This window comes from Psammomys obesus, unplaced genomic scaffold (genome assembly GCF_907164565.1).
Source record: "Psammomys obesus unplaced genomic scaffold, mPsaObe1.curated_primary_1811, whole genome shotgun sequence".
NCBI classification, from domain to species: domain Eukaryota; kingdom Metazoa; phylum Chordata; class Mammalia; order Rodentia; family Muridae; genus Psammomys; species Psammomys obesus.
Genome location: NW_026596085.1, coordinates 5,979,612 through 6,004,672, shown reverse-complemented (window position 1 = coordinate 6,004,672; position 25,061 = coordinate 5,979,612). Strand labels below are relative to the sequence as shown.

Sequence of the window (25,061 nt, the reverse complement as noted above, 5' to 3'; positions counted from 1 at the left end):
ATATATATATATATATATATATATATATATATATATATATATATTATGTGTATGTATGTAGATAGATAGAGATAGATAGATAGATATAGATAGATATATATTTTAGCCCTCCAGGTAGGCTCTTAGGTTCCCATTAATTTTTTTTCAAAATCTTCATCCATTTTTTTTTATTTTTATTTTTTTTATCAAGAGAGACCACTCTGGCCCGGAATCTAATGTTTTCAAAGTCCTTTTGCCTTATAAACAAGCCACCCATTCAAGTGTACAAGCTGTCTTATCAGATATGCAAATAACAGACACTGGAGCTGACCCAAATTTGAAACCTACAGTCTTGTGTTCCTTATCGGCACTATTCCCGCCCCACTGCAGATGCTTAGTAGATTGTGTTGAATGGGTGAACTCATTTTGCATTAGTTCATCAAAAATGCTAACCTCATAAGGGTTTTCACCCTCATGGGAGCTATCTACTTTATTACCCTGGAGTTTAGGTTCCACACACAAGGATAGGTCCCAGGGTCTATCCTTTCCCTTGGAGCACACACAGTGAAATGGATTTCATTTTACTTGAACTTAACATCTCAAATAACACACTGGGTGTTTTCATGGATGCCTCTACTGCCAAGTCCTTGAGTATGGGGCTGATTTGTAGGTCTGTTGCACATTGAGAGTTGGCCTCACATCACTCACGCCCACCTGAGATACCTGGAGCCCTTCTGAGGCTCCAGTGCAGTCCTTCCCCAGGGATAATAATGGAACTGGAAACTCAGGGAGTAGAAAGAACACAACTTATAGCTCCCATTTCATCTCTGCCACTTAATAGGTAGCTAGGAAGGTGCTCAGCTTCAAGTCTTTGGTTCTCCGTGGAGTGGATACCACTTTGTGCATACGAACTGTGCTTGTGCCTGCACAGCCTGGGTGCGGCTTCAATGAAGCCCCAGCATAGCCAGAACTACAAATTACCTACCCTCTGCAAAGAAAGTGTCCTTTTATTTCCTACGTGCCCATATTGAATTAGACTAGGTAGAGAAATCCTGCATCTGCAAGACTGTTGGCTAGCTTAGAGAATCTACTATTTTGACCATTTTTTCCTCCAAAACATTTTTTTTCAAGACACATATGGTCATATAGGTAATAAAGCAGAAGGAATGATGGGAAATATACGAGAAAATCTGCTCATGTTCCTGTTTACATTTGATATATTTCCTTTTCAAACTCTTATTCTATTCAACTGAATATTTCTTACTAATAATATGAATGGTGTTAGTAAATTATTTTCCGAATTTTTCCTGTGGAACTGGAAATGAACCCAGGAGCGTCAACAGGCTAGGCAAGCACCCCACTCTTTTCTAAATGAAGATCTTGTCACATGCTTAGTCATTTTACCAGCTGTGCCATCTCCCCAGGGAGCATGCTATTTTCTTTATAAAACTTCTCTTTATTTGAGCTTTAGAATCAAGATGTAGGTAGTTAAAATGTCATCTAAGTCAGCTATTCATGACACAAAAGCACTGGGCATTTTCCGGGGCACAGCTCAGAGGTGTCTGTCACTCTATGTGGAGCTCTTGCTATAATGATGTCAAGAATGTCCCTTTCTCTCTGAATTGAATCACTTAAACGTCAAGCACCCATCCTCCCATTCCTTAGCCACTGTCAGCTACCACTATACTCTCTGACCCCGTGGACACAGCTATTCCACCTACACTGTGCGTCACACTATTTATGCCTGTCTCATTCCAGCTAGTGTAAGGCTTCCCAGGTTCATTCATCTTGCTGCATGCCTCAGAATTTCCTTTCTGTTAAAGGTTAACTATTATTCCAGCGTTTCATGTAGTTGGCCACTGAGGGCTATTTGGATGGCTTTCAGGCTTTGGCTAGCATGGGGACTTCAGCAAACATGGCTATACAATTTTGTTTCTGAGTTCCTGCTGTCAGGCAGTGAGCTTGCTGTGTTCTACAGCCATTCTGGGTTGCAGTCTTTATAGAATCACTTTTTCCCCTGGCAGTTGATGCTCAGTTTGTGTCTTCACAGCAGCTCACAGGATTGCAGCTTCTTGATCAACTCCAATGAATATCTGTAGGACGAATGAATCAGGAATATGCTTCTGTTCATTTGAGGGGCTTCAGTCTTTATCTTGCCACTTCTTAGTGACAAGCACATGATTTTTTTAATTCATGGAGTGCTGTCAACTTCAGTAGAGTTAGCACTAAAAACATATTTCAAATGTATTTGTGATGGATAATTTAATTTTATTCTTACACAGCAGATGAAGGAATAAAGTTCAAGGAACTCAACCTAGAGTTAAAGGAAATTTATCTAGCAGCTTGCTTTCAATATTCAAGTAGGCAATGATGCATCAGAACCAAAAGGGAACATTTTCCCTTTTAACAGGATCTGTGTATGGAGATTACATTTTTGGTGTTCACTTGGCTGTACTAGCTCCTCTGTGTTATATACAGGACAGCATGTATCCCATGGAACTCCTTCTGCAGGCGGAACCATGCTTTAGACTGACATCAAAAATTTAATGAAACACGGCAGGGAAAGAATAAGAAAGTTTAGTGCATAAGGGACAGCCAGGGAGAGTAGGTTAAGCACAATGGACAGCTCTTTCACCAAGAAAAGGACTGGGTTCCTCATGTCCAGTGGCTGAGCCCATCATGTCACTCATGTTGTAAAACCACTCTTGAGCAACATATCTCAGGCTAAAAATAAATGAATAAAAAACGAATAAACGAGGCATATCCAGCAAGAGTCCAGAACGAGCTCTTGTGGGACCGTTTAGGCTACAATGCACTGTCAGCCATTTCAGCACAGAAAATTATTTTAAAGCAGAAAGACGCACAGCCTTTTGCACTAAATGGTGTAGTCCCTAAGTCTGTAAAAATTGTTAGGTAAGAAGATTTGCCGGGCAAAGTATCATAGACCATCCATCTTCCTTTTCTCCTTTCCACAATGGGTTTATCATTACAGCTCGTTATTGTTTGGTGTGTAACGGGCAGGCTCCTTGCAGAGCCTTCCCCTAACGCTTACGAACAGTCCACTCTCTCCACAAACACAATCCTAGGCCTGGGTGGTAATGGGAATATTTATTTATTCACAGCTGATTTATGTTCTCCATTTGCCTGTGGCTGTGTCTCTGCAGGCAGAGTGAAGCAATTGTTACAACTTTAATTAATGGCCGGGTGCTGAGTGTGCTTACCCTGGACACCTAACATTTCTTCTTTCTCTCAGATCTTTGCTTCACCCAATTCACCATGCCCCCAGGAAAGCTATTAATAATTTAATCTTCACAGCTTATAAGATGGGGACTGGTTGAAGTATAAACTGATTAAGTGTACTCTTACAAATCATCCATTTAATTATAGTTTCTCGGTTTCTGAGAATGTAATATCATTTTGGTAATTTCATGGCCATTGTGTTCTTTTTGACAGACTTGGCAATTACGTATGTACACTAGGTTTGGGTTCTCTCTGCTTTGTGGGAAAACCTAGGCCTTCTGTTAGAGCAGTGGTTCTCAGTCTTCCTAATGCTGCAACCCATTGTTCTTCCTAACAGTGCGAGTGGGGGGGTGTCTGACTCTTTTGCCTTTTCTTGTGACCCTTTTCCTCCCATTGTGTTGCCTTGTGCAATGTAGATATGAGGGTGTATGCCTAGCTTATTGCATCCTGTTATGCCATGTTTGGTTGATATCACTGAAGAGGCCTCCTCTTTTCTGAAGGGAACCGGAGGAGCAGGGGATCTGCAGGAGGGGGGAACGGAGTAAGAGGAGGGAGTGAAGCCTTTAGTTAGGCTGTATTACATGACAGAGTACTGTAATGTTGCTACTGTTATGAATCATAATTTAAATATCTGTTTTCCTGGTCTTAGACAACTCCTGTGAAAGAGTCATTCAGCCCTCCTAGCTGTCATGACCCATACAGGCTGAAAACCACTGTCTTAGAGAGCCCAACTACTTGGAAGTGTTCCCTCAGTGACTTACAATTACCTTTCTTGAACTTATGTTCTGTGACTATTATTGTGGCCATACCAACACTCTTGCCTTCATATGACTTCTTCCTTCTTTCCTTCTTCCCTCCTTCCTTTCTTCCTTGTTTCCTTTTTATTTAACCTTAGGTCAGTTACCTCGGTTTTATCTTTTCTAGGAAAGTGTGTACAACTTAAGTTACTTCTCAAATGTCTTCTTCAGTATCTGTTTCACTTATTTTTTTATTTTTTATTTTTTTTCTGTTCCACTTATTAATCTTTTCTATAATGCAGGCTCAGCTGGAATAGTGAAAGAAAACGGACCTATTACTTCAGTTATGGCCTGACTGACAAAAAGAACTAAGCTAGAACTTCTCATGCTTCATGATTTCTATTAATTTATCTCAATATTTCCTTCCTTTATGATAACTGCATACATCCATGTTGCTTAGTGGAAGCTAAACATTGTCACATCACTTTGTCACAACTAAGCTGTACCTCTCCAATGTTGTCCCTAAGTTTGCATTGATTATGATAATAGAAACCTATAGCTAACAATATGTAGTTTGATCTCTTAAGATCGACGACATTTCTGTATCTAGTTGATTACCTCTGCCTGTTCCCTTTGGTACACAGAACTGAACATCTTTGCCTAATTCATAGGCTAATAATCTCAGCATTCCATCATTTCATTAGTCAGTTTGGGTTAGGGACACTCAGTCAGTTAAAACCTATTTCTATCACACCGTGATTAAAAACATGGGTTTAAAAGCCTGGCAGAGCTCCTGGATATGGTCTCCAAACCTTCCATATAAATCAATAATATTTTAATTGCCCTTGATTATCTATGCAAGCTGTCTGTGCTCTGATGGTCTTCCTTTTCAAAGGAAATATCTCCTTTGAAGATTCTGGAGAACACTTTATAAAACACACATCTCAGCTTTATGGCTGGCACGTAGTAAACAGCTCACCCCAGTGATTTTTTATGGCTGCATCTACCTGCTAAAGCTCAGGCTGTGGCAGGAACCTCACAGCCCAGTTGTACTAATTGGCAAAATGTGCTGACTCAGCTCCTTAGATGTCTAGTTAAATAAAAGCTAATTTCACTGAAAGTATTAGTTTAAAATACCTTCTTAGAGTCAGTAATTAGCTTCTTTATGTTAATAGATGCCTTGACTTGACTATTTTCATGTTGTAGTTAATAAAATACTCTTACGAACAATTATCTACGACTACTAGTTGCCTTTCACATATTTATAGAATGTATGTGTGTGTGTGCATGCAAAATCATGTGAGATTTAGAACATTTAGAAATGTATTAATATAAATACAGAAATTGCCAATGATCCCCAGATAGAAGCAATTTATTAGAATTTTTATGTGTTTCCAGTGTTTGTCCACTTATATGGAAGAATTCTTTCCAGGGGCTATGTTAATTGGTAAATAAGTAAACATTCATTTAGGCATTATTCATTTAGGTGTTCCTTCTTAGAGGCTAGGCGGTGACACTTTGTTATATATGACACGGGATGTAGGGAGATAGTGAGGTCACAGTCAAGCTGGATGAAAATAAAGTCACAAAACAGTAATGTGCAGCCAGGTTGTGTGCTGAAAGGAGCATGGGAAAGAGGTCAGGCCCACATCTTCGGATTGGGTATAGGCACAGAGGAAGTGTGGGAGCAGAAAATTTATAGACCCTGCACACAGTGTGCTCTTTCTCATGTATTTATTGTTTGGCCAATTTCTTCAAACTTAGCCTGAGTTTTCTGAGCTTAAGACTAAAGTATATATCCCTGAACTAGGCTGGATTTTAAACCTGTTCCACAAGAGTGTTGTCCTTGACTCTTCAAGTATCAATTTAGAAACTCATGAAAGGCTCTGGGTAGACAAAATTGAGCTCACAACTGACCTTAAGATAGAAAAATTGACTTGCCCTATCTGGGGAGATAAATAACACTAGAGAAGTCCTTAAAAGCAACAGCAAGGGTCAGGAAGGTGAGTCCCAGAGATATTTCAGGAAACAGGAAGTAGGAGGGCTTGCTGAGGCAAAGAGTAGGAAGGACTTCCCATTGCCTGCTTAAAAGTGGAGGAAGGAGTCCTGGAGTAATCTCTAGAAGCCTGGGACAACGTCAGCCCACATCACACAAGGAAAAGGCTACTCTGGCCTCCCGGAAGCAGAAACTCAGCTCTGTATACTACCAAATGAATTTAGAGCCGTTCCATCCCCAGGGTCCTCAGAAAGGAATAGAGCTCCTTAAAAACCTTCTTTCTAGCTATGTGAACCATGTAGCAGAAAATCATGAAACACTCCGAGCCTCACTGGGTGGTGCTGTGGACTGATAAAGGGTGTAGCTCTAAGATACTAAATCTGTGCCATTACAGGAACAACAGAGAGCCATGTGATGTCCATTATTCTAAGCACAGCTTTTGTCTGCTTTGGCCACAGCCCTTCACGAATGTGCCCCTCTCTTTCTGTGTTTGTTCATTCCTTCCTTCCTTCCTTCGTTCCTTCCTCCTTCCCTCCCTCCCTCTCTTCTTTTCCTCTTTCCCTCCATCCCTTCCTTCTACTCCTTCATTTCTTTAACCTTACACACCCTCTGAAAAAAATAGTATGTTGTCCCTTTAGAGAAGCTTCCCTTGATGCTGGTCAGTGCATTTGCAGTGCTCTTGCTCAGAGTGTTCTCTGCTTACCCCCTCCCTTTGAGCTGTTCCACTTGCACTCATTGACTCATTTTTCTGTATATCTCTTCAGCCTGAAATGCCTTTTGATGAAGGTTTATATCTTGTCTGCCTTCGCCTTTCAGTGAGTATTATGAAGCCCTCTGCACTAGGAGGCTCTCAAAGTATATTTGCTGAAATGATAACTGAGCAACAGTTACCCCTGTGCTGAGTCCAATGTGCGGACGAAAATATCTGACCACAATGATTGGATAATTATGTCTGTCTACTTATGGAAGAATGCAGTGATGAAACATTCTCAGTTTTCATCTTTTTAAAACAAAATATATTTCACACATTGCCACTTGTTATTTAAAGCTTCTAGTGAAAGCTAGTTCATAAAGGCAGAAGAGAAAAGCAAATTACCAAAAACAGAAAAACAGAGTAAAGTCCATGGTGAAAAGACACTGGTTCTCAAAGAAAGCATTTGCCATGAATTCAGGTTGCATAAATATAACTTAAGTTATATTTTAGTAGTTGCTAAAATCATTCTTAGTTTATGTGGTACAAAATACCTCAGTGTTAATTTCATGATGCTCCTTGGTGCTGGGAAGTGGTGGTGTTCCAGTCTCCGGTCACTGACTGGACTCAGTGGGTCATTTGGGAAAATTAAAAACATCCTGAACCTTAAATCTCAGCACCCAGGGAATGGATGTTTGTCTGCATGGTCTACATATTGAGTTCCAGACCTGCTGGGGCTACATAGTGAAACCTTGAGTTGAAACAGACAGACAAGCAAACAGACAGATAACTTAAAAATAAATAAAAGAACACAAGTTTGGGAGGGGGGCATTTAGGAGAAGGGCTTGGCAGAAAAGGGAGGAGGTTTTTTCTGGATGAAATCACAGAATTGGGGTTATTTGTTTAGTGTTTTATCTACGTTTTTTTTTTTTTTTACATGATACAAGAAAAAGTAAACAGTTAAAGTTATAAAAGGTCTGTATGTAATTTCCTGTTTATACTCATCAGATATCATACACACACATACACACACACAAAATCAGAACATTTACATATACGCATATGCAAATATTTCTACATTTTCAGTGTTACTGATGTCTCTCAGATGCTATCTCTTGTAAGCTAATATTTCCTAAACGGGTCACCAGAATATTCTGCAGTGTTCTGACACAGAGTGTGGTATTCACTCAATACAAAAGTCTGGGGGTGCTAGCCAGTAGCATGCAGTGTGATGGCAGACAGTTTGGCTAGATTCTCTACCAAAAGTCAGCTTCCATCCAATGAGCCTTTGAGAGTCCAGATGATGCAGTGTGGTTTGGATTTTGATACCTGCCCTTTCTGTGATCCTGAGGGCTCTTCTGCTGCCGGCAGTGGCAGCAAGGTGGAGGAGCTCCACCCCTGATTCCCCTGTCTTCCCAGCGGAGCTCACACCATCATGAAAACAGAATAGTCCGTATTTCTCCAGAGCCCTATGCATAGCAAACCAAGGATGGTTAGTCTAGTGAAACTTACAATTCTGCAAGTTCTTTCCAAACTGTAAAGTGCACATGGAAAGACGCATGTGTGTGCGTGAATAGCTTCCTTCCAAGCATCTCCATAGGCGGTGTCACACCCAGCCAGCTTCCCTGTGGGATGTGGTAGGCGAACACAAGAAATATTTACTGTCGAAATAGCCTGCCTTTATCACAACCGTGTGTTTAACAATCCAGTAATACTGAGCGCTCTGCTTAGTTTCAAATAACTTGGAGTGGCAAAATTATTGTTGATTGTATATTATCAATTCTAATGTGCTTGATAGAAGTGCTGTCTCAGTGGTCTTAACTTTCTAACTTTACTGTGGAAGAAAATAAGAAGGGACAAAAGTTATGAATTTATGTTTAAGGTAGGGAATAATGAAGATGCTAGAAGGGTAATGAGCCTCCCCAAGCATCTGTACTTTGTGTCTCTGTTGAACTTTCAGTGAATGACAGAACTACTTGGTGTTGGTCCACTAGCAGACAGTAGTTAGCCTAGCTTTAAGCAGGTCTTCGTTCTTGGGAGCAATATGAACAGTGGAAGAACCCAGGGGTTTGTACAATTAGTCTTACAGTGAACTAATGGAATCCAGGTATGTATATGTTTGTATTTTGTTCTCAAAGCAAATGAGGTTCCTAATACATATGGGTTATTTTGCATAGATGGACTCTAACTAAGGATACTTCTTAAAACTATTTAAATGTGTGTCTCTGTATGTGTTTGTGTATTTCATTGTACTTAATCCAGATGGACAAATGTAATGAGAAAAATCAAGGTTATCAAAACTTTAATGTTTTCTTTTTTAACTGTAATATTTTCATCTGTTGCTTTACAGCTATTTATCAAAACAAATATCTTATTCTATTTTAAAAATAATATTTTATATTGTATATCAATAAATATATCAAAAGAAATAGGTCTGACCATGTGAAGCTTCTCCTATTATACCCTTTATAATGCTCTTAGTCTGATATTCATTTGTTTACTTAATCATTCATCAAATATTCAAAAGTCCATGGAGGCAAGAGCCACATATTTTTAACACTTGACATTCAGTAATGGCTTTTGAATTTAATACTGTATTCCAAAGAAAGTGTGAGGAAATTCAGATGGCTTTGGATGAGATCGTTAAGCCTGAGGAATTCACAGTCTAACAGCGACAATGAATATGCACATTTGTTCTGCATCTCAAGTTCCTAAGTACAACCAAATTTAGCACAGAGGCAGGTCCTTTGCAGGCAGCACACCATGTTCTCCCATTTGAGATCAATTGGCCATCAACATTTGTTTTCCTAGGTGGCTACTGCATGTCCTGGGCAGGGGCAGTACAAAATATCGAGCTGTGAGACCCTCCCTAGCATCCTAACTGACTCAGTGAGCCCTCAATGATTCACTTACCATTGATCTGTCTAGCCACTACCTCCAAGGAAGAATCGATATGGCAGGCTTTCTATTTCAAGATGCAGTTAATGAAATTAAATCCTCTTCAGGTAAGTTTAAGAATGGATTAAGAGAATCTAACTTGTTATATGGGTCAAGATGTATGTAGAGTTTCTTCTAGAACAGATGTAATAATAGTTTAGAAAATACTGTCAGTGCCAGCAGACATCTCAGACAGAAGAAGGTAAAGGCACAGAACTTACAGACCACATTCAGCTGTGAGATATTTACATCAAAATGTCTGAAATTTTTATTTTGAGTTAGACTTCTCTTTTAGGCCTGAAGGTGGCTTTGGTCATCTTGTACTTGAATGCTCAGTAAGCGGTTTGGATGTTGCCTTTCTGCTTACCCTGCTACCAACCAACACTCTTCTCTCTCTCTCTCTCTCTCTCTCTCTCTCTGTCTCTTTCTCTCTCTCAATCCTTATTATTTTCTTGTATTGGTCGTGATGTTTTTGGCAAGTTTAATTGCTGACTGTCTTAAGGGCCTTGAAACTGACAGAGCTAGAATCTGAAAGTATCATCAGTCTTGTGGGTTCTAGGGCAAATCAGAAGTGATATCAGAGGTGATGCAGAAAGGATTGAGAGACTCGAGTGTACGTGCCCTTGTGCTGTGCCTCTGTATTTTATGCACAGCATCCTCTGTCTGCTCTCTGCTTTGTCAAAACATCTTGTCAGTGAATCTTGCACTGATTCCAAGCAAGCTCCAGCATTCCCTTCTGTGTGGCCTCTTCCTTGTACTTGTATTTATCTTGCCATGTTCATGTTTTCCCCTTACCACTTACCACCTTAATACAAACCACATACCTTACCATGTTTATCCTTAGAGTTTTATTTCTATATAGAAGTAAATACTATATTTTTATGTTTTCAGTGATAGGGCCAAGAATCTAGATTAGTACTGTACCATATAGTTGATCTGTCACACACATTTTAAAATAAAACCATTTGTACTGCCAGATTAAAAAAAAAACAAAACATGTACATATATGCAAGAATGGGTTTGATAAACTAGAGACACTAAACAAATTTTACATTTGTTTCTATACTGTAGAACACTCTAGGAAATAAAAGTATTTACCCTAAGCTCGGGTTATTTTCAGCATGGAGTTTATTAACCTACTGTACTGTACAGAAGGAGGAGAAGGGAAAGGGACATTTAGGGAGGGACCTGCAGGTGGGAGGGAGGAAAGAGAAGGCAGGGGGTGAGAAGGGCCAGAAAGCATTATATGTATGTATGAAATTGTCAGCGAACACATTTAATTAAGAAGAGATGACAGCGTGCTACACCTGAAATAGAAAGTAAAATAAACATTTTGAATCCAAAATAAAAAAAATGTCAGTTACCTTAAAGATATTTCATGTGAATGGAACATTGGAAAGAGTTCATCAGGGGAGTCCTCAGTACAGAGCCTTTAGGCTCCATCTAGCACTTGGGGTCCTGCACTGGAGAATTGGAAATGGATTTCTTGCTTTGTCTTTGTCTTTCAGAGTTTCTTGTTTGCTCAGAGCTTTCTTGTATTGATTGATTGATTGATTGACTGATTGATGGGGAAATTATAAGTGGTAGGGGAGGGGGCATAAATGGAAAAGAGAGGGAGGGAGACTGAAAGGAGAGAAGGGAGGGGGCTGCAATTAGGATGTAAAGTGAATAACTAAATAAATTAATAAAAAATTTAAAAATGAAAAAATGCAAGTGTAGGAAAGGTAAGAGAAATGATAAAATGACCTAGTTTGGCTGCAAAGAAACTGAGCTATGCTCTGTTAAATCTTGATACTTCTCTATGCTTCCATTTATACTTACGGTGTAAAAAATTACACAACTTGGGTGGGTGATCCTGATTGGATGTGAGTATACACAAAAAGAGTGCTTTGAAAATTCTTATATATTTAATATGGATAAAATATTAGTGAGAGGATAGGTGTACTAAGCTATTTTCACCAAATATCTGAAATTAAAGGCAGGCCTTTAATTTTTTTCTTTTCAAATTTTTATTACTTATAGTTTATTCACTTTGTATCCCACCTGTAGCTCCCTCCCTCATCCCCTCCCAATTCCACCTTCCCTCCCTCTTTTCCACCCATGCCCCTCCCCCAGTCCACTGATAGGGGACGTCCTCCTCTCCTTCCATCTGATCCTAGTCTATCAGGTCTCATCAGGACTGGCTGCATTTTCTTCCTCTGTGGCCTGGTAAGGCTGCTCCCACCTCAGGGGGAGGTAATCAAAGAGCAGGCCACTGAGTTCATGTCAGAGACAGTCTCTGTTCCCATTACTATGGAACCCACTTGGACACTGAACTGCCATGGGCTACCTCTGTGCAGGGGTTCTAGGTTATCTCCATGAATGGTCCTTGGTTGGAGAATCAGTCTCAGAGAAGACCCCTGGGCCCAGATTTTTTTTTTTATTCTGTTGCGCTCCTTGTGGAGCTCCTGTCCCCTCCAGGTTTTTCATCTTCCAGTTCTTTCATAAGATTCCCTACACTCTGCCCAAAGTTTGGCTATAAGTCTCAGAATCTGCTTTGATACCCTGCAGGGTAGAGTCTTTCAGAGGTCCTCAGTGGTAGGCTTCTGTCCTGTTCCCTGTTTTCTCCGTCTTCTGATGTCCATCCTCTTTGCCTTTCTGAATGAGGATTTATCATCTTACCCAGAGTCCTCCTTCTTGCTTAGCTTCTTTAGGTGTACAGATTTTAGTATGTTTACCCTATATTATATGTCTAATATCCACTTATAAGTGAGTATATACCCCATGTGTCTTTCTGTTTCTGGGATACCTCATCCAGCATGATCTTTTCTAGTTCCCGCCATTTGCTGCAATGGAGGAGGGTTCCCCTTTTTCCACATCCTCTCCAGCATGTTGCCACTTGAGTTTTTGATCTTAGCCCTTCTGATGGGTGTAAGGTGAAATCTCAGGGTCATTTGAATCTGCATTTCCCTGATAACTAAGGACACTGAGCATTTCTTTAAGTGTTTCTCTGCCATTCTATATTCCTCTATTGAGATTTCTCTGTTTAATTCAGTACCCCAGTTTTTAATTGGATTACTTGATTTGTTGCTGTTTAACTCCTTGAGTTCTTTATATATTCTGGGTATTAGCCCTCTGTCAGATAGAGGGTTGGTGAAGATCCTTTCCCAATCTGTAAGCTGTCATTTTGTTTTGAGGACAGTGTCCTTTGCTCTACAGAAGCTTTTCAGTTTCATGGTCCCATTTATTGATTGCTGCTCTTAGAGCCTGAGCTGTTAGTTTGGAGGTAAATTATTACTTCACAGAATACAATGATGTTGAGGAATAGATGCAGTCAAGTAAGTGCTTGTCATGGAATCAGACATGTTTCCTTTAATCTGAATCCTAGTTGTGCTCTGCTCTGACATTTAGCTGCTGTCAGGTGTCCCTGTACCACATGATTGTCTTCCATGAGCTGTGGACATGATGATGCCTAGGCCAGCTAATAACACATGTTGGTTGGAGGTCAGTAACAGGTTAAGTGTCCAGAAGTCTGCCTAGACTTTTCCTCACATTAGAGAAGAAAATTAGGGATCCGATGTGTGTAGAAATGGGAGGCACTTCTCAAATATTCCACACTTAAAGCAGAAGAAACCCTAAGGGGCCATTTGGCTATGAACCTTTGGAAAGAAAGATATTATTGAATAACTTTATTCTTGCTGGTTCCTTATAGACATTAATCATGTCTGTTTGATAAATGATGAGAACTGGAAATCTTTGTTAAAACACCTTTCTCTATAATGATAAAACAAGCTGAGCTGATCCTGGGAATGTGGTGTGCTTAGATAACCCATGAGAAAAGCAGTGACAGTAACCTCTTAATTACCAAGAAAGCATTCAACAAACCCAACACCCATTCATGTTTAAAGTCTTGGAGAGATCAGGGATACAGGGCAAGCCTATAGCTAACAAAACTAAATGGAGAGAAACTTAAATCAATCCCTCTGAAATCGGGGACAAGGCAAGGATGCCCACTCTGTCCGTATCTCTTCAACATAGTATTTGAAGTCCTAGATATAGCAATAAGAAAACTAAAGAATATCAGGGTAATACAAATAGGAAAGAAAGAAGTCAAAATAGCACTATTTATAGATGATATAGTAGTATACATGAGTGACCCCAAAAATTCTACCAGAGGACACCTTCAGCCAAGTGGCTGGATACAAGACTAAAAATCAGTAGCCCTCCTGTATACAAAAGACAAAAGGGCCAAGAAAGAAATTAGGGAAACCATGCCCTTCACAATAGCCACTAATAACATAAAGTACCGAGGTGTGACTCTAACCAAGCAAGTGAAAGACCTCTTGAAAAACAACTTCAAATTTCTGAAGAAAGAAATTAAAGAAGATATCAGAAGATGGAAAGATCTCCCATGCTCACAGATCGGAAGGTTTAACAAAGTAAAAATGGCCATCCTGCCAAAAGCAATCTACAGATTCAATGCAGAGTGTAGGGAATGTAATGAAAGAAGGGAGATATAGAAAGACCTCAAGGGGGACAAGAGCACCACAAGGAAACAGAACCAAAAAATCTGGGCCCAGAGGTCTTTTCTGAGACTGATACTCCAAATAAGGATGATTCATGGAGATAAACTAGCCCCCCTGCACAGAGGTAGCCCATGGCAGCTTACTGTGTCCAAGTGATCTCCCTAGTAAGGGGAATAGGGACCGTCTCTGACGTGAACTCAGGGGCTGGTGTTGTAGGTGGTGATTAAAATTAAGTATTGATTTATCTTTTGGTAATGCTGCTGTTAATCCTAATCGGCTGTATAACCAAATCACCACACAGAGACTGGGTTTATTTAGTTAACCTAGAACACAATGCTGGGCAATAGTTACTCCATCCTAAACCTCCAAGCCCTCATAGTTTCCTAACATTTAGATTTCCCACATTATACTTGCTTTTAGTGATATCTTAGATCCAGTCCATCTCTCCACGTAGTTCTAAGATCTCTCCTCCGGCTCTGTTCTCCAAGCTCTCCTCTCGCCCTTTCTCCTCCCACTCATTTCCTGCCTTCTGGCTCCTCTCCTCTTTCCTGTCCTCTGGCTCCTTCCTGCTCAACATTGTGTCTAGTTGCTTTATTTTGTCCTGTTTACACAAGAGTTGAGACAGAATGCTTAGAATGAATATCACAATGCAATATCCAGATTGAAACCAGTGTGTGTGTGTGTGGGGGGGGGAATCAGCATTTGAATGAACAAGAATAAGGTGTATACATTTTAAAAGAACATTATACCAACAGGCTGGCTCTTTGAACACCTTCTCCTGAGCGGGGAGCAGCCAGACCTGATAGGCTAGGGTCAGATGGAAGAGGAGGAGGTCCTCCCCTATCAATGGACTGTGGGAGGGGCATGGGAAGAGAAGAGGGAGGGAGAGTGGGATTGGGAGGAAATGAGGGAGGGGTCTACAGTTGGGATACAAAGTGAATAAATTATAATAATAAAAAATAAATAAAATTTAAAAATAAAGTATATCTATAAAAGCATTTTTTTCTATTTTTTTAAGATGGACATTGGATATAGGAGAAAACAAGTAACAGGACAGGACTCTACCACAGAGGGCCTCTGAAAGACTCTACCTAGCAGTGTATCAAAGAAGATATTAAGACTCATAACCAAACCTTTGGCAGAGCGCAGGGAATCATATGAAAGAAGGGGGAGTTAGTAAGACCTGGAGAGTACAGGAGCTCCACAAGGACCAAATATATCAGGGTACAGGGGTCTTTTATGAGACTGTTTACCCAACCAAGGACCAAGTATGGATATAACCTAGAACCCCTGCTCAGATATAGCCCATGGTAGCTCAGTATCCAAGTGGGTACCCTAGTAAGGGGAACAGGAACTATTTCTGACATGAACTCAATAGCTGGCTCTTTGACTCCCCCCTCCTCTGAGGGAGGAGCAGCCTTGCTAGGCCACAGAAGAGGACATTGCAGCCAGTCCTGAAGAGACCTGATAAGCTAAGGTCAGATGGAAGGGGAGGAGGTCCTCCCCTATCAGTGGACTTAGAAAGGGGCAGGGAAGAGATAAGGGAGGGATAGTGGGATTGGGAGGGAATGAGGGAGGGGGACACGGCTGGGATACAAAGTAAATAACCTATGATTAATATAAAAAATGAAAATTATTATTAATAAAATAAAGATTTGGAGCTAGGCTCACAAATAAGAGACAAAAAAAATTATTTATTATTTATACAGCTCACCAGAAGAGGGCACAAGATCTCACTATAGATGGTTGGGAGCCACCATGTGGTTGCTAGGGTTGAACTCAGGACCCTTGGAAGGACAACCAGTGTTTTAACCTCTGAGTCATCTTTCCAGCCCTATTACAAAAGCATTTCTATATAATTTCTTACTTGTGGATATTCATTTTATGTAGTGATATTTCATGCAGACATTTTTATACAAGTATGTCATGTTTTTCGACCATGCTTACCCCCAAACACTGCTTTCTCTGTCTGGGCCTTATCTGCTATTTTCAGGTAAGGATATTATTCCCATTTCTTTCCTAGACATCATCACTTCTACTTTCTTGACCTATATGCATAAATTATACCATGTGTCCACATAAAATCTAGGATTTACAAGACAAGAAAAGTGAGACATTTGCTGGAGTCTGACATATTTCACTTACAATGATTGACAGTTGTGTCAGTTTTCCTATAAACAATTTAATTTCATTCTGTTTTTTCTTTTTACTAAAAATAATTTTTCCCTACATAATATATCCTGATTATAATTTTCCCTCTCTCTACTCTTTCAGTTCTTCCCCACTTTCCCTCCTATCCAGACCCACTCCCTTTCTGTATCTCAATAGAAAATAATAGGCTTCTAAGAGATAATGTTAAAATGTAACAAAATACAATATAATAAGATAAAACAAAAATGATCACATTGAGGTTGGACAAGATAAGCCAACAGAGGAAAAAGCTCAAGAGAAGGCACAAAACCAGAGACCCATTTGTTCACACACTGAAGGAATTCTATAAAAACACTACCCTGGAAGCCATACCATGCAAGCAGAGGACCTGGTGCAGACCCGTGCAGGCCTGTGTTTGCCGCCTCAGTCTCTGTGAGTTCATCAGAGCTTTGCTCACCTGATTTAGAGGGCCTAGTTTGCTTGTTTTCCCCATCCCCTCGGGTTCTTAACACTCTTCCTGCTTCTCCTTCCACAGAGTTCTCTAAGTGCTGAGGGGGAGGGGATGGATGAAGACATTCCATTTGGGACTCAGTGTTTCATTGTTGCTCAGTCTGTCTGTCTGCCCTGTGTGTGTGTGTGTGTGTGTGTGTGTAATATCTGGCAGTGGGTCCCTGTATTTTTTTCATTCTGCTGCAGGAGAAAGCGTCTCTGATGATGGATGAACAAGGCCCTGATGTATGTGTAGAGCAGAATTTTGGTAGAAGTTACTTTATCACTTGTGTGCGTGTGTGCATGTGTGTTTGGACTAACAGCATGTGGTTTTGCTCTAGGTCCTTGGGCTATCTAATCTTTGGTTCTTGATTACTCAAGCAATGTCAGTCAGGTGTGAGTGCTGTCTTGTGAGTGGGCCGTATCCGCTCCACAAGGTGATTAGTGGTTTTATGGCCGAGTAGCTCCATTATGTTATTATACCATATACTCCTTATCCAGACATCTGTTTACAATTCCTAATGTTGCAATAAAAGTAGAGGTGCATGTATCTCTATAGCATGTTGAGTTAAAATCCTTTGGACAAACCCCAAAGGTGATATGAGTGGGCCATGTGGTACTCCTAGTTTAACTTTTTGGAGCCTCCAAATTTATTCATATAGTAATTTATATGCCTACCAGCTGTTTGTACCAGCTGTGTGCTGGGCTCCCCCACATCCTGTCCAATATTTGTTATCTGATTTCTTAATAATAGTCATTCAGACTGGGGGTGAGGGAGATGGAATCTAAAAGTTCTTTTAATTTGGGCTTCTCTGATAAACAAGGATATTGAACATTTTTCAAGTTTATTGGCCATTTATTTGTTCTGCATCTATTGAGAATTGCCTGTTCACTTTAGAATTCTTGCACCGGCTTGTTTTGTTTGTCTGTATTTAGTCTCTTGAGGTATGTGTGTGTGTGTGTGTGTGTGTGTGTGTGTGTGTGTGTGTGTGTATGTATTATGGATTAGTTATTAATCCTTTGCCAGATGTATAGCTACAAAGATACTTTCCCATTTTGTAGATTGTCACTTAACTCAATGAATCATTTCCTTTTCTGAGCAGAAGGTTCTTAATTTCATGCAGTTCAATTTGTCAATCCTTAGTTTAATTTCCTGAGCTGCTGGAGTCCTTTTCAGAGAGCCCTTGTCTGCTTGTCTGTGATCATATCTTGAAGTCTTTTCTTCACATTTGCCTATAATGGTTTCAGGTCTAACATTAAGGTCCATTTTGAATTATGTTTATGGTGAGAGATAAGGATACTATTTCATTCTGTGTATTTTACCAGGTTTTTATGTTTTACACTAGTTTTTTTTGTGTTTTTACTTTTATGTTTATACCAATTTCTACACATTATATGTGGAAGAAGCTGACATGCGTGCTTTTGGCACCTTTGTCAAAAATGAGGTGGCTGTAGCTGGATTGATTTGGGGATTTTTATTCTACTTTATTGATGTATGGGACTATTTTTGTGCCAGTAGTATGCTATTTTAGTCACTGTGGCTCTGTGGTATAATTTGAAGTTAGATAGTATGATGCCCCCATCAGTTTTCTTTTTTTTCCTAAGGATTTCTGTAGATACTTCATTTTCATTTCCTACTTGTGTCTGTCTCTTTACAAACTTTTTGTTTTTTTTTCTTTGATACAAAGTATCATGTAACCTGGGCTTGTCTCAAATTCACTTTGTAGCCATGGGTGACCTGTAATTTCTGACTCTCCTGATTCTACTTCTCCTGTTTCCCAAGTGTGACGATTACATGCATGCACTGTGACACTATGTGTGTTTAATGATGTACTGGGAATTGAAGCCAGGACTTGGTGCATATTAGGTAGGCACTCAACCCATTGAGCCGTATTCCTAGCCTTTGTCTCATTTTTTAGTATCTTTTCTTGACTTACTGTTCCAACTGAAAGGTCAACTCTATATTGAATAAGAGTAGCAGAAAGTAGGCAACTTTGTCTCATTCCCGATTTAATGGAAATGCTCTACTTTTTTCCTGTTTGGTAATGTTGACTATAGGGTTTCTGTTTATATAGCCTTTATTTCAATAAGTTTTTTTTTCCTTCTTATTTCACAGTTTTTATCACAATGCATGTTAGACCCTGTCAAAGACCTTTTTCAGGCTTTAATCGTTTAATTCCTGGTTTTTGTGTTAGAGTCTATGTGATCTATGATTTTTATTGCATGAAATGACCCATCTCTGCTTCTCTGAAATGAAGCCAACTTGATTATTGTGATTTGGGTGTGCCAGTATTTTATTGAGAATTTTTGTTTCCAGGTTTATTGGAGAGACTGGGCTATAATTTTCTTTGTTGCTGTTGTAGCTTTGACAGCCAATGAGACTCAGAAGAGCATTGGGTCATATTTTGAAGAACTATATTCCAAAACAAATGGAAAAATCTAAAACAAATGAAAAAAAATGTATAGACATATACTACCCATGAATGTTAATCAAAGAACATTCATCCAGGATGTGGAGAGATGGCTCAGTGGTTAAGCACACTGGCTATTCTTTCAGCAGATCCAGGTTTTATACCAGCACCTATACAGCAGCTCACAACTGCTTTTATCAACAGCTAGTTGGAGCTTAAATTCTGGAAAAAAAAATTCTGAGTGATTAAAGCTTATAATCATATCTTATGAATTTTATGGACTAGATTGATTGTATTATTTATTAGATTTGCTAATATACATAGGCAGTATAAATTTTCTGTCAAATATCTAGTGACTTGAAGGAGCAGTATATCTAAAGTAATATAGAAGAAATGCAAATGCAAACTGTCTGAAAGAAGGAGAAGTTGAAGGCGAAAAGGAAAGTCAGCAATATAAATGATAGAAGGAAATGGCAGAAGTATTTTAGTTGGCAAAATCAGTGTAGCTTTCCTCTTAAAGAACACAGATTATTAGATTGCTGAACACATTTCCATCTACAGACTATAAACTTTCTATTGTTGTATAATAGTTATGGGTGCGCCATTGAGGCCTGTAAACTCCCCAGTGGGTTCTTAGCTGAACTTGCAATGTTAGGCATGCATTTCCTACTTTGGAAAAGACTTCAATCCACTCAACTCCACTGTTGTAGGCAGAGTCTGGTTCTTAGGACTTTTCTGTCCCCTCTTATGTGATGTCTTGTGTCTTGGGAAGGGTTTGTGGATATGTTCTATCTGTAGCTGAGCACCTCGCAGATGCTTATTTAACATTTATTCTCTGTACTTTGACCAGTTAAGTTTCTACATTAACTTATTAACTATTCACTGCACAACAGATTCTCTGATGAGAGCTGCACTAATCTAAGGGTAGAGAGAATTAAGAAGATAGTTTAATGCTATATCAATTTAGCAAAATAATAAGAGTAGATTTACCTCAGGATCTTTGAGCACCAGCCATGATTTTTTTGTCCATATTTACAGTTCCAGGCATATGTTTCTTCTTATGGAACAGGCCTTAAATCCAAACTAAGAATCAGGGGTTAATAGTGTGCCATTTGTGCCACTATTGCACCCTTGGGCAAATCTTTCCATGCTGGGTGTTATTGTAGGTCACAGGGATCACAGCTGCATGAGACTGTTGATGACTTTTATTCTCCAGAAGCCTCTGAATCACCTTTAGGAACTGTGAAGACTAGACCAACAGGGTCTCAACATGTGTCCCAGGCTGGCACTGAACTTAAGATTCTCCTGTCTCTGCCTCTGGAGGGATGAGAATGTGCATATGTTTATACAAGTAAAACACTGGAAAACACAACATAAAAATTCAATTTAAATATTACTTATATAAATAGATTTATACATAAAAATAAAGTCTTTTAGAATAAGCATGCATTTCTAGGCTTGTAGATAGTTAACATATATTTAGGAAATTAAGTTTTAAAATTTGAATATACCAGAATTTTAAAATGCATAAAGGATAAATTTAATAGTGATTTTAGTATAAATGAGAACAAACACTGAAAATTAATTAAATAAGCCTGAAATATTTAAAACTTAGAAAAAAAGGGCTGAGATTATAGCTTAATAAGGAGAAAGATAAGTCAGGATAAAGAAAACAAGGTAAAGCAAGTGAGAAAATAAGTCCAAAAATAGTAGAAAGCAAAATAATTTGACCAGAAATTAACATGATAAAAAGGAAGGGCACTACAAAGAAGATTAAACCCATCCAAGACTTATTTTTTAAAAATGCAAATAAGTGTGTTCAGGGGCCCTAGGCCTAGATCATGCATGTTCCTTAGCTGATGGCTCACTCTCTGAAAGCCCCCATGGGACCGAGTTAGTTGTCTCTGTTGGTCTTCTTGTGAGGTTCCTGTTCCCTCCATGTCCTCCCTTCTCCTCCCCAACACTTCCACAGGCCCCTGGTACTCCTCCCCATGCTTGGCTGCAAGTCCCAGCACCTGTCATGATTGGGTCCCTGCATACATGTGGCCAGTAGGCGACCTGGTCCTCAAATGGGGCATCTGGGAGTGGACAGGGTCCTGTTTCCAACATGGACTCTATTTTCTGCCCTTTGGTCACTTCCCCCTGGCAGTGCTACCCTGCTTGGCCTCAGGGGATAAAGATATGCTCAGTCCTGGTGTGCTGTGGAAGGTTAATACAGGGGAGGGGACTCCCCTTTTCTTGGGAGAAAGAGAGAAGGGAAAGGAGAAGAGGGGGAAGTGGGAGAGACTGGAAGGTGGAAAGGGAAGGGCACTCTCAGGATGTAAAGAAAATAAATATATGTATATATAGAAATAAAACAAAAATGCAAATAAAACTCAAAAATATTTATATTAAGATTTTAATAAAATAAGCTATAAACCATATAAAATTGAAAATTTAATTTATAAATAAATATAAAGCAGAGATCAATGACATAAGTATTTTATTCAATATAAACAAATCTGAGAGAAACTGAAATGAAGAATAATATCAGGCACAGGAATAATAAATTCTGTTATTTTTATTTAAATATGAATGTAATACCTGTAAATGAGCAGCACACTTTATTTCACTCTACATATGACTACAGCTGATTACAGTGAAACCACAGTAAACCAGAAGGAAGTGAGAATGATAAATTTATTCAGTAGTGAGAATGGTTATGTTTGTATTTCAGGCAGAGAGGAAAGTGTAGGGACAAGGACACAAAGGGCTCTGTTTTTGTTTTGCCTTATTTTTGTAGTAAGTGGTAGAAACAGGCTTTCTCTCCATTTTAATTCTTCACTGTAATGTATACTTACACACAATTTTAAATAATTTTAGTGATGTTTTGAATATACACCTGATGTATTAGCAAAATAACAGGAAATGACACAGCTTCATAAATCACTTTCCCTAGTTTCTGTATTGATCCACCCCCCAAAAAAAATTTCCCCCAGTATTTCATTCTTATTTGAAAGCAAAAGAATGAACTTCATTTTAGACACCACATACTATGAATTAGGTTTGTATTTAGAGCCACTTTTTGGTAATTATTTTCTGCTGTCCAGGCTTGTGGCAAGGTGACTCCAACACTGTCCATAGGAGCATCATTGCTTGTAAGTTGTGCAGTCACGGAGCAGTGCTCATTTTAACTTTCAGCCATGACACTTCATTGTCCCCTTTCTTCATAATGCCTGACTCTGTTGGCCTGATATGGGATGATTAATAAAAGACTGACAGGGTTCTGGGCCCCAGACTGTGCCAACTCCTTAGGCTCTTCCCTAAGCCTAGCATGAATCTGGACATCATAGTTAGAAAACAATAGAGTGCTCAGGCCTTTAACATGAGATTAATTGTCACTTTGAGTTATTTTACTCTTCTGTGGCCAAGGGTTTTTTTTTTTTCCATAGGTATTTTGTTTGTTATAATGCCATGTCTGAGATACTCACTATTTTTCTTCCTGTGATTTCTCTACCTATATATACAGTTACCAAACCATCATGATCTAGAATGTTTTGTAGGATAATTCTAATAATCAATTGTCTGTGTTAACAAAATGGAGCAGTATGCATACAGAAACATGCTCATTCTTCCACCAAAGAGTGAAGGAATAAATGCCCAAACATGTAACGTTGGGCTACTGCTGTCTCACAGTACAGCCAACAGTAAGGAACGGCATGTCAAAGGATGGAGTCAGTGTTTTCGTCTGCAGCTTCTTGCACAGCAACCAGTAATCATTCTCCTTTGCCCTCCTTATTACAAATTATAACTCAGTGTGGTACGAAGCAAATTGCACTGGGCCATATCATATTTATTTTTTTTGAATCCCTGCGGAACCTCTGGAGGAAGGGACTTTTTGATTGTGTTTATTTCTGTTTTCTGGTGGTTCAGGTGTCTTTCTCCAAATGATTCAATATTCTGAGATGTGCCCAATTTCTTTACTTAATAATAAAACAGTCTGGGAATCATTGTAAATCAGTAGGGTTCCAGAAATAAGGTACAATACATCACAAAGGCAGTGTAGGCTATCATTGGAGATAATAAGCAAGCACATTAATATTCATGCCTTGTGAAATCCTGGCTGTGTTTCTGAAAAGCGGGAGGATACATTCCAGGTTTAATGTTCAGCAGTAGATGTTTGCCAGTGATTTTTCAGATGCTTCTTGTAGTAATTCATTCATGGCATCAGGGCATACTATAAGAAACATCTATTCGTGGCTTCCACTTATTAATTGTGTACTCAGCTTATGTTTCTCAGTGAATATCCACAGTCCTGTCAGCTTAGACCTTGGGCCTTTCTTTGTCTCAGCTGGAGATGCTGCTGAATAAGGCTGATCACATATGCACGGCTCTGTGTGGAGGATGAAGTTAGAAGGGTAGCCAAAAGGAAAACAAACAACAATACCTACGTTGTTTTGCGGAGTGCAGAATTTCCCTGGAGTCTAAGAAATTCAAGTTGGACTTTTTCCTATACCATAACCTAAGCTGGGTACATAAGAAAACAATGTCTGCTGTAGTGGATGTGGAGACGCCAATAAAACAGGGCCTCCAACATAGAGATGTGCAGACTAGTGCTTACAGACTCAGAGTCTACATTCTACTAGGACCCACACTCCACTACCCAAAGCCACCACTTAAAGATAAGTAAGACATTCAGAAATGTATTACAGTTGTCTTTTTTAAATTTTAATTTATTTATTATTTACTACAATATATTCATTTTGTATCCCGGCTGTAGCCCCCTCTCTAGTCTCCTCCCAGTCCCACCCTTTCCTCTTATCCCCCTATGTCCCTCCCCTAGTCCACTGATGAGGGAGGTCCTCCTTCCCTACTGTCTGACCCTAGCCTAGCAGGTCTCATCAGCACTGGCTGCATTGTCTTCCTCTGTGGCCTGGTAAGGCTGCACCCCTCAGAGGGAGGTGATCAGAGAGCTAGCCACTGAGTTCATGTCAGAGACAACTCCTGCTCCTCTTACAAAGGAACCCTCATGGAGACTGAGCTGCCATGGGCTACATCTGAGGAGGAAGTCTAGGTCCTCTCTATGAACAATCCTTGGTTGTAGCATCTGTCTCTGCCCACGCCCCTGGGCCCAGATTTTCATTCTTAAATACATGCCTAATATATGTTCTTGTGTAGTTCATCTGTACATAATTTACAATACGAATATTGCATTTTAGGATACTGTATGTAATTGAAAAATTTAGGGTTACTATCCCTTTCATTGTAAATCATGTTTGTTGTTTTGGTTGTTCAGTTGACAAAGACTCTACTTTGGAATCTTGATTCTACATCACCGTGTCTTCCTACTTTTTCAGGCAGTGAGAAGTCAAGGCTGTGAGGCAAAGGGATGCTCATGCACACACTGTGTTTATGAGTTTACTGCTGCTGCCTGACCATTTCTAACTCTGCTAGCACCGTCTCCACTGGTGATTGCTGCACTGAAGGGGCTTGTGTTTTGGTGGGGAGTGCATTTTCAGAGTCAGTCCCATTGCTTTAGAACCCTTGCATTATATAGGGTTTCCTTTAAATTCAGAATACTTCACTTTCTCCATTATGTCAGCCTTTGAAACATGGAAACTGGAAGCTATAATTTCGGAAATACATCAATATTTTCTCAGTACAGTCTTCTAGAAATATCTCTGAGGTTCTCTTTTCCAAGGTGGCTCTAGTTTGTGTCAAGTTGACACCCTCCCAAGGTATGCCGATCTCTCTCTCTCTCTCTCTCTCTCTCTCTCTCTCTCCATATGTATCTATATGGAGCAGTAACTCAGGGGTCAAACAGCCCTTTCACAGGGGTCACCTAAGACCATCAGAAAACACAGATATTTGTATTATAATTCATAACAGTAGCAAAATTACAGTTATGAAGTAGCAACAAAAATAATTTTTTTTTTTTTTTTTTTT

The 25,061-nt window shown here is 39.5% G+C and overlaps 1 protein-coding gene across 2 annotated transcripts in view; it reads left to right on the top strand.

Annotated features, from left to right (window-relative positions):
• The window catches only part of Tmem117 (transmembrane protein 117), a 448,350-nt gene that overhangs the window by 253,148 nt on the left and 170,141 nt on the right, over window positions 1-25,061 (top strand). The gene's annotated exons all lie outside the window — the stretch shown is intronic.